Consider the following 9,473-nt stretch of genomic DNA (forward strand, 5'->3'; position numbering starts at 1 on the left):
GAGCAATTAGGAGCCAGCAGTCCCAGATTGTGAGAAGGATGTCCGACTGCCGGTAGTCGGACATCCCCCAAGGGGTCCCAGATTGGAGAGGGTGCAGGCCGGGCTGAGGGACACCCCACCCCCCTCTCCCGCACGAATTTCGTGCACCGGGCAACTAGTCCTATATAATAAAAGCCTAATATGCTAAGTGTCTGGTCATCTGGTCAGCCATTCAACCAATCAAAGCGTAATATGCTAATGATATGCTAAGGCCACTCAACTGCTCGCTATGACATGCACTGACCACCAGGGGGCAGATGCTCCGACTGGTAGGTTAGCTTGCTGCTGGGGTCCGCCTACCAGGACTGAGTAACACAGGCCAGACACGCCCTGGAGCCCTCCTGTGGTCCCTTCCCGGCCCCAGTTGTGCACCGGTGGAGTCCCTAGGCCTGGCCTGCGCCCTCTCACAATCCATGCTGAGGGAACACCCCCACCCCCCAAGTGCACGAATATCATGCACTGGGCCTCTAGTAAATATATATAGGTCATATAATAGAATTGCATTTTATTAACCATGTCACATAATAAGGTTACATCTGATTGGTTAATTCTTGGTACCAGAAATCCTTACATAAATAAATATAGGCATAGGCATTTGATTTTTTTTAAGTCACTTTGTAGCAAAGAGGATAATTACTATTATTAATTTTTTGGTTAATGTTTAACAAAATATATAATATTTTTTTGGTGTGCTACATAATTTTGTAATCAGTTTGTGTGTCATGAGATGAAAATGGTTGAAAATCGCTGGTACAGATGGTTTGCATATGCAGCTTATTGAACAGGTATGAACTATCATTTATTCTTGTGACTTGAATTAGCATGTGGTTGTTGTTTTTATTTATCTTAAATGTAATTAAGCACAAAGCAAGTCCACCTTTGGCTGTGTAGAGGAATAGACTAGTTCCTTGCACAACCAATCTTTCACCATAATAAAACACATTCTTAAGAGAAGATATGGGGGAATTTGGAATAGTAGGCAATAATTCCTCAAATGAAGGTTACAGGTAGCATAATCTAAAAGCAGCTAAGTTCAGTAAGTATGGTACCTTCGATAGCTTATTTGATGAAGCTTGTATACTTCCAACTCACCTCTAGGTACTGCTGTCATTCTTCCATGTTAATAAGCATTAATAAAATTAATCTGATTTATTTTAAAGTATAAAGCTGGGAATAAACAAGCATGATCATTTGAAAATGTGATTGAATTTTCACCTGTTCTTATGCCTGTAATATACTATATAGTGTTGTAAAACAAAACCAAAAAAAAAATCTGATGTATTTGAGTGCTAAAAGGGCACTCTTTCTTCACATGAATTATATTGATTCTTCTGTTTTTTTAAAAGGAGTGTTCTTTAACAGATTATTATACTAAATCTGTTCAAATAGGCTATTCCACTATCATGAAAAGGTAGTTTAGTATTTCAGCTCTACTTCTGACATTTATAGAGCATTTATATAGTTAATTACGTTAGCCTTTTAAGAACCCCTTTTGAAGTACCTAATTCCATAACTTGAGAATAAGCCCATGTTAGAATTTTTTCTGTGCTTCTTGCTTACTTCCGTTTCTTCCCTTTTGGGCCACAGACTTCCTTAAGGAGGAGGTGAGAGAGAAGTGAATTCTTACTTCAGCCAATAGAATCTAGAATTATATAGTGTTTACCTATTTTGCATAACACAGGCTCACCCACACACATTATGAGATGCTTAAGTGAAAGAACACTGAGCAGACAGCTATTCACTGTGTGATTCCAAGTGTAATTGGGAGATGCTTTAAATACTATCTGGATTTTATCCTCTGGTGAGAAGGTTGTTTGTCTAGCTTGTGATAGCGATGGAATAAAGAGGTAGGTGTTTTGTGGCTTAATTTTAAATGTAACATTGTCAGGGCTTCAAGGTTCCAGGTAAGTTTGTAAAAGGAATGATTTGAATCATAATTAATCAGATCATTTATATTTAATTGTTTCACATTTTTTTCACATTCAGCTTTAGACATTTGTAATGTATGAATTGCATTTTCCGTTTTAGGGAAAAGATTGAATAAATCTTAAATTCCAAAGGCTTTTGTGTATTTAGGGAGGCTTTACACTGTTACTCTCACCTCCATAATTAGTCTTAAAAAAAGCATAAGAAAAATAACTGGGTGTTGATTGCCTGTCGACAGGAAACTGAAAACTCTTCCCTTGTAATGTTTTTCCAATCCAAGCTACAGTATTTAGTGTGGGGTTTTTTGTTTGTTTTGTTCTTTTTTACATATTTTAGAACTTAATGTTATCTGTTGCTTTCTTTTCAATTATTAAATTTGAGAATTACATTGCTCTCTGAAGAAACTTGGTAGCCAGCATGACGGTGCTGTCATTGTATTTTGGCTAGCTGTTAACAGTTTATTCAGAGTCTAGTTTTTTTAACCATAAATCTTCTCCTGAGTTGCTTTCAAAGAGATCTAGGCCTTGGGATAACTGCAGTTTAATATTTAAACATTTTCAGAAGGTAAGGGAAAATATAAAGAATTTTAAAAATATTGAGAGTCTTGCTTTATAAGAATTTTAAGTGATATTTCTACCTGGATATCTTGTTGTTGTTCTTCTGATATGGTGGGAAGAGATTTAATGATTTTAGATCTGGTGATTTATGGGGGCAGAGGAACCATCTCTTCCTGCTAAAAAATGAACAATGATCGTCCCCAGCAGTGTTGTTTTTTTTCTGAGTCATTTTATTTTTATTAAAAGAAAATATATACTTGAGATTATTTTTCTTTCTATAGGAAATTCATGAAAAACTGAATCTGCTTGCTAGAACACTGACATGTTGCCCAGTACTGTGTGTTTAGTCTTTATCATTTTCTAATCGATTTGTGAGGGGGAAATACTCTCTTCTGTATATGTAGAAAAGGCAAGTGTCAGTGATGAGAAAAGTTGCAAATTACGATCGTAATTTAAATTGATCACTATTTACTTAATTGGAGTGTTTGTAATGCGAAAATACAACAATAATTAGAGTGGAGAGAGAATGTTTGTAGAAATATCCAAGCTATATGTATGTACCATTTTTCTAATGAAAATAGTTAAATGGGAATACCATACTGAGTGATTTAAAATATTCATTCTGCTAAAAAATAGATGTTCTAAGCCTCCCACATACAATATCTCTAAATTGCTGCTATAAAAATTTATGGAGAAAACATTATGATTTGGTCAAAGAAAGATCAGCTGCTCCTTTTCAGAACATTTCATGAACCAAAGAGAAAACTAGAACTCGCATAAGAGGAAACTTTTGTTCATTGGTGAGATTAGATATAGTTATTATTCTCTATTTTTAATCCTCACCCAAGAACATGCTTAGAGGGAGGAAGGGAGAGAGTAAGATGAATATGAGAAAGAAACATTGATTGGTTGTCTTCTGTAGGCACCCTGACCGGTAATAGAACTTTCAGGTGCACAGGACGATGCTCAACCAACTGAGCCACTATGGTCAGGCGAAAAAGTTTTTGTTTGTTTGTTTTGTGGGTTTTTAAATCCTTATCCAAGGATATTTTTCTCTATTGATTTTTTTGAGAGAGTAGAAGCAAGGGAGGGAAGAAGGGTGAGACAGAGAGACAGAGAAACATTGAGATGTTAGAGAGACACATCAATTGGTTGCCTCCCGCACACCCTCCAATCAGGACCAGGGATCAAACCTGCAACCCAGGTCCTTGCCCTTGACTAGGAATTGAACCCAAGACCCTTTGGTGCATGGGCTAACGCTCCAACCACTGAGAACACGGGCCACGGTGAAATAATTTTGTTTATGGTGATTTCCCTGTCAGTAGCTAACTTTACTGGTTAGAAACAATATTGGAGATTCAATTGTAATTTGAATTTTTGACTACATTTCCCCCCATATCTTTTAAATAGAGCTTATAATGGAATTGTGAAACTATAGAAGACTTAATGTCCCTGTAAGAGCAGGGACTACATATACTAAATATTATTTTATTTAGATGTGCTAGTGAGAATCAAACATTTATGCAGCACTCAACCTTTAAACAAATTGCAATGATTTTTGAGGCCTTTGGTTATATTTCAGGGCCTGTCATGTATTAAGAGCAGTAGAAAAAGTAGAATTAACTATATGGTGTTGAAGTTACTACAAAGAACAGATTATAACATTTGTTTAGATACTGAAAAATAAAGATGAATCTCTGAGAAAATAATTAAATTTTAAGTGATCACTATAAATTAATGAAGTATTATTAGGACCTATAATACTCTGTATGACTAAATATATACTAGGTATTCTTAAAAAATACTTTTTTTGTTTTACATTACATTTGTTCCTTGAAAATCACTGGCTTAACTTTCACAGTTTGAATAATTTCAAGAGACCCACAAGTCTCTGTATGACTTGTGTATTTAGTGAGTGGACCAAGCAGATGGCTCAGCATCCAAATTTCAGTGCAGCTTTGTTCTCATTCAGTCCTCATGACAAATTCTATGAGGTGTGGGAAATACTGTCGTTATTTTATAAGATGAGAAAATCATGTGCCTACAGAGCTAGTTTTAGAGATCTGATAATTCAGAGTTGGCCCTAGGTACACTCATAACTTACTTAGTCCTTTATAAGTGTCTCTTGTAGTTTGAAGAAAACATTATCACAAATGAAATAATTAGTGAATAATTCAGAAAAGTGTTTCACTTTCTTGCTTTTTAAAATGAAAGGTATCAAAATTACCCAGCGCTGCTGCTTCCTCACTCTTCTTCCTCCTAGCTCCCCTTTCCATTCCCTTTCATAAATTCTTTAAGACTAGGATTCATGTAGTTAGGTAGATGGAATTCAAATAAATTCAAATACTGTTAAAGATTTCAGTATACAGCATTAATTCAGAAGCTGTGATATAATTACATATACAAAGTGTTTTCTAATAAAACTATCTACAACATTCAATAGTAAAATTGCCCTTATATCATAACTTTTGTAATTCCCCAAAGAAAAACCCATGAAGCATGGTTCTATCAAATTCTGCTCAGTATGTTGGTGAATCACTTTGGTTCAGGTATTGCTCAGTCCAGTGAGTGGCCACACTTGTGTAGTAACACTCCTGACCAAAGGGGCTGTGGAAGGTGCAGTTTTACATCAAGAGAGAGGACATGAGACCTGGCAGGCACTGTGATTTGACAGGACCAAATACAGCTTGGAAATCTTGCACCTTTAAGCGGTGAGAAGGCTGAAAGGAAGCAAACTTTGAATCTTGAATTCATATTTTAATGCCTTTTATTAAATGCCTATTTTGTTTGTTTTCCATTATTATTATTATTACTTTTTATTTTGAAATAATTTAGCCTACAGAAAATATGGGGAATAAAAGAAATTAAGTACATATATGTATATATGTACTTAATTTGTGTGCCGGTGGGGTCCCTTGGCCTGGCCTGTGGAGATCAGGCTGAAACCAGCAGTCCGACATCCTCCAAGGGGTCCTGGATTGCGAGAGGGCGCAGGCTAGGCCGAGGGACCCCACCAGTGCACAATCGATCGGGGCCGGGGAGGACCGTAGGAGGGCTCCAGGGCGTGTCCAACCCATCTCACCCAGTCCCGATCAGCCGGACCCCAGCAGCAAGCTAACCTACCCGTCAGAGCATCTACCCCCTGTTGGTCAGTGCATGTCATACGACTGGTCGAACGATCAGACACTTAGCATATTAGGCTTTTATTATATAGGATTATATAGGATATATATAAAATGTACTCAGCTTCACAATCTGTATAACCAGAGTATATTTATCAAAACTAGGAAATTAACATTGGTACAATATTATTAGCTGTAGTATTGAACTGTAGACCATATTCAGATTTAACCAGTTTTCCACTAATGTCCTTTTTCTGGCCCAGTATCTAGTTCATGATCCCATGTAGTTGTTGCATCTCCTTAAACTCCTCCAATCTGAGGATTTCTTTGTCTTTCCTTATATTTCATGACCTTGGCACCCTTAATGAGTACTGATAGTTATTTGTAGAACACTTGTCAATTTGGGTTGGTCTGGTGTTTTCTCATGACTAGATTGGGGTTATGCATTTTTTGGCAGCGTACCACAGAACTGATGTGTCTCCAGTGCATCATAGAAGATACATATCAAAATGTCTCGTTACAGATAATATTAAGCTCCGTCAGTGGTTAAGGTGATGTCTTCCAGGTTTCCCCCACTGTGAAGTTACTGTTGTCACCTGTATAATTAATAAGTCTTTTAGGGTAGATACTTTGAGGCTATTGTTGTTGCCTTTTTTTTTTAATCCATATAATTTGGTCATTGTTTTATAAGGACTAAAGAAAGCCCATATTACTCTATTTCTGGAAGTGATTTACCTGTTCACAATACATTACACAATACTTTTTTTGGAAGGTCCCATAATCTACATAAAATTAATATGGTTTACTCCTGGGATATAAAAATACAACCATGGATTCAGTGTTCCATTTTTTATTTCATAAGTTGGTATAGATTTAAATTGGAAAATTTTTTATTTTATTCATTTTTTTCCAAGTTTAAATTTTATCCAAGGTACTTTTAAACAGCTTTAAATGATTGATTGAATTATTGAGAAAATTAAAATAGTTAGTATTACAGAAGTTTATTCCCATGTTAGGGCAATAGCATTTATGTAATCTTTTGCTCTTTAATACTTTATACATAGTAGGAAAAGAATTGAGGTATTTTCTTGTTCGTTGTTTAATTTTGTTTCCCAAAGTAGTTCTCTCCTCTCCCTCACACTCCCCCCTACTCATATTTTCAGCAGTTCCAGAGTGTTGACTAGAGTTTGAATTGTAAACTTACGTTTTCTTAATCTATAAAATGAGGCTCGTAACAGTTTCTGTCTCATGATCGTTCTGGGAAGTAAATCAGTTAATACATGTAAAGTGCTTGTAACAGTGCTTGGCACAGAGACAGAACCCAGTGTTAGCCACTCTGAGAAAAGGGTAGCATAAGCATGAGTTGACTGCCAGGTTGATGCTGACTTTAGAAAATGATAGAATTTCCCATGAATACACTTCTATCCAATGTTTTTGTTCCAAATAACCATCTAATCCCACTGAATTTGGTGTTTTCTGCAGTTTTGTTTCAAGGTTTTAATGGTTAAACCAAGGGGAATTTCTAGTTCTGCTTTCTGAGAAGCATATCATCATTTTAGGAACTTTGGTAATCTAAAAGGATTGCAGGAACAATAAACATATCCTTTGTTGTGTCTTTTAAAATACACTTTCTAGATGTGGGGAATTAGTGATCATTTTGGGGTAGGGTGGTGCAGTTGTATTTAACCCCCCATTAAACAATGCCCTGCAGTTTTGTCTTGGCTGTCACTTCGCAGGGAGTACATGAAGCCTTCTGTTCCTAGGCTGTCTGAACTCAATTCTAATAGGTGTTTCTTCCTGATGGTACCCAGGGATTTGCCTTAGTGTAATACCCTGCTTTTCCTCTTGGGTTCCTTTCTCCCTTCCCCATTTTTTAAATGAACATGCAAAGTCCACTATGGGGGAACATTCTCTTTTCCCGTGACCAGCACCAAAAGAGAGAACGGGGGTTCATGAATCTTGAGTAGAACGCGACGAGGATTAAGGAAAAATGAAATAATGAGACAAGACACAGAAATAGAAGAAGCTGGGACCGGGTGTGGTGTCTGCCCTCTGATAGATGAACAGAGCCCCCAACACCGGAAGTAAGTTTAATATATACTTGAAGTAACAGGAAGTTACATCACATCTGGGTGGGCCTTGAGTTCCTGGCAACATAATGGGATCCACCCCCTTAGCACCTGGGCTGGAAAAGGTCAGACAGAGTGGCATCCTTGCCTCTTGGCTAGGACCATCCCCAGGGCGTGGTTCTGCCTGCGCCCTGGGTTCAGCTGACATATTTAGAAATGCCCAATGTGCTTGCCAGTGGCCCCCCACAGTCCACTTCATTTACAGAAGTTTTTATTGTTGGTCACTACCAGGGAACAGGGTTAACAAATACAAGGAACATTGAGGAAGTGACAAAGGTTCAAATAATCTCAAAAAGCACTAGTCATAGTTGAATAGTTGTTACTAGTCTATACTAGAGTATAACTTGATTAGGGCTTATTTTACACAGATGTACTTCCTATTTCTAGTCTCTCTCCTAACTAGTCCCTTAATAAGGTCTCTTATTCTTAGTATGGAATCAGCTCTACCCAACCTTGTCTAGGTTGTGATTAGTGATATCAGAATACCCAGACTACTTCTAGGAGCAAGATAATAATTATACTTGATGTAGTTGTGATAGAAATTTAATGAGTTAATGTATGCTGAATCAATATGTGGGTTTTAGTTCTAGCTCTGCCAGAATTTACCTGTTTGGCCTTGAACTAGCCACTGGCCTTTCTGACTGACACACTTTGTTCCCTTATCTGGAAAATTGAGTTAAAAAGACTTTCCTACTAATTCACAGGGCTATTGTAAGAGTCAAAGTAATCGTATGTGAAAGCATTTTGCTAATTAACATTCTGTGCAAGCACACTATACACCTCTATCCAAGATTGATTCAGATTGACACCCCTTTTTAATTTTTCTAGACATGGGTCCCCTAGGTCAAAAAGATATTTCCTTATCTGGCCTCCACAGGTTAACACTTCTCTAAACGTCAGACTACCCAGCACTGGCCTTATAGCTACTGCTATAGTCACCCCAGCTCCAGTCCCTTTCCTTCACTTGAGAGAGGTTGTTTCATTATTAAAATATCTAAATGCATAGAAATGTTAATAATTAATCACCATCATGATATGATAGATCCAATTCTCTCTCCCAGCCACTCTTGTCGGTTATAATGGAATACTGAAATTGCAGCTACATTTAAAGCCATTGCCTTTACTAACACAGGGTTAATAATAGCCCTTTAAGACATCAGTATGATGATGTTAGTAAGAAAACATTTGTTAAATACCTTAGTATGCGGCAAGTATTGTACCAAAAATAGGGAAAATTCCCTCCTAAAAACAAATTTTCATCCCCAATTTGAGATTTAGAGCAGTGATTCTCACAGGATGAAGGGAAGGTGAAACTATTTTTTTTTTAATTGAGTTTGTTGGGGTGACATCTATCTACACTAATAAAAGAGAAACATGGTAATTGGCGTACGACCGCTACCCTTTTCATTGGCTAATCAGTGAGTATATGCAAATTAACTGTCAGCCAAGATGGCGGCAGGCAGCCAGGCACTGAAGCGAGCAGGGAGGCTTGCTTGCTGCAGACTCCAACCTTCCCCGCCTAACTTGCCAGCCTCTGAGTTGCAACTCTAAGCAACTATATACTATGTTGCAAATAAGAAGCTAAACAAAACCCCAGAAAAGGGCTTCCATTCAGCCGGGCTCGGACCGCAACATTGTATCTATGTTTTCAGCAGCGAGGCCTCAGAGCTAAAGCTGGCCCAGAAAAAAAAAAAAAAAAA

General features: G+C 37.4%; 1 protein-coding gene across 2 annotated transcripts in view; it reads left to right on the forward strand.

Moving 5' to 3' along the window:
- The first annotated feature begins 1,768 nt into the window (after positions 1-1,768).
- PELI1 (pellino E3 ubiquitin protein ligase 1) overlaps positions 1,769-9,473 on the forward strand; it is a 28,814-nt gene continuing 21,109 nt past the window's right edge. Inside the window, exon 1 of one of the 2 annotated variants that reach the window (XM_014532076.1) lies at positions 1,769-1,886. The gene's annotated coding sequence lies outside the window, so the exon portion shown is untranslated. The remainder of the gene's footprint in view (positions 1,887-9,473) is intronic. The other variant, XM_005884555.2, reaches the window with a different exon arrangement.

The sequence above is a fragment of the Myotis brandtii genome, unplaced genomic scaffold (genome assembly GCF_000412655.1).
Source record: "Myotis brandtii unplaced genomic scaffold, ASM41265v1 scaffold84, whole genome shotgun sequence".
In the NCBI taxonomy this organism is placed as follows: domain Eukaryota; kingdom Metazoa; phylum Chordata; class Mammalia; order Chiroptera; family Vespertilionidae; genus Myotis; species Myotis brandtii.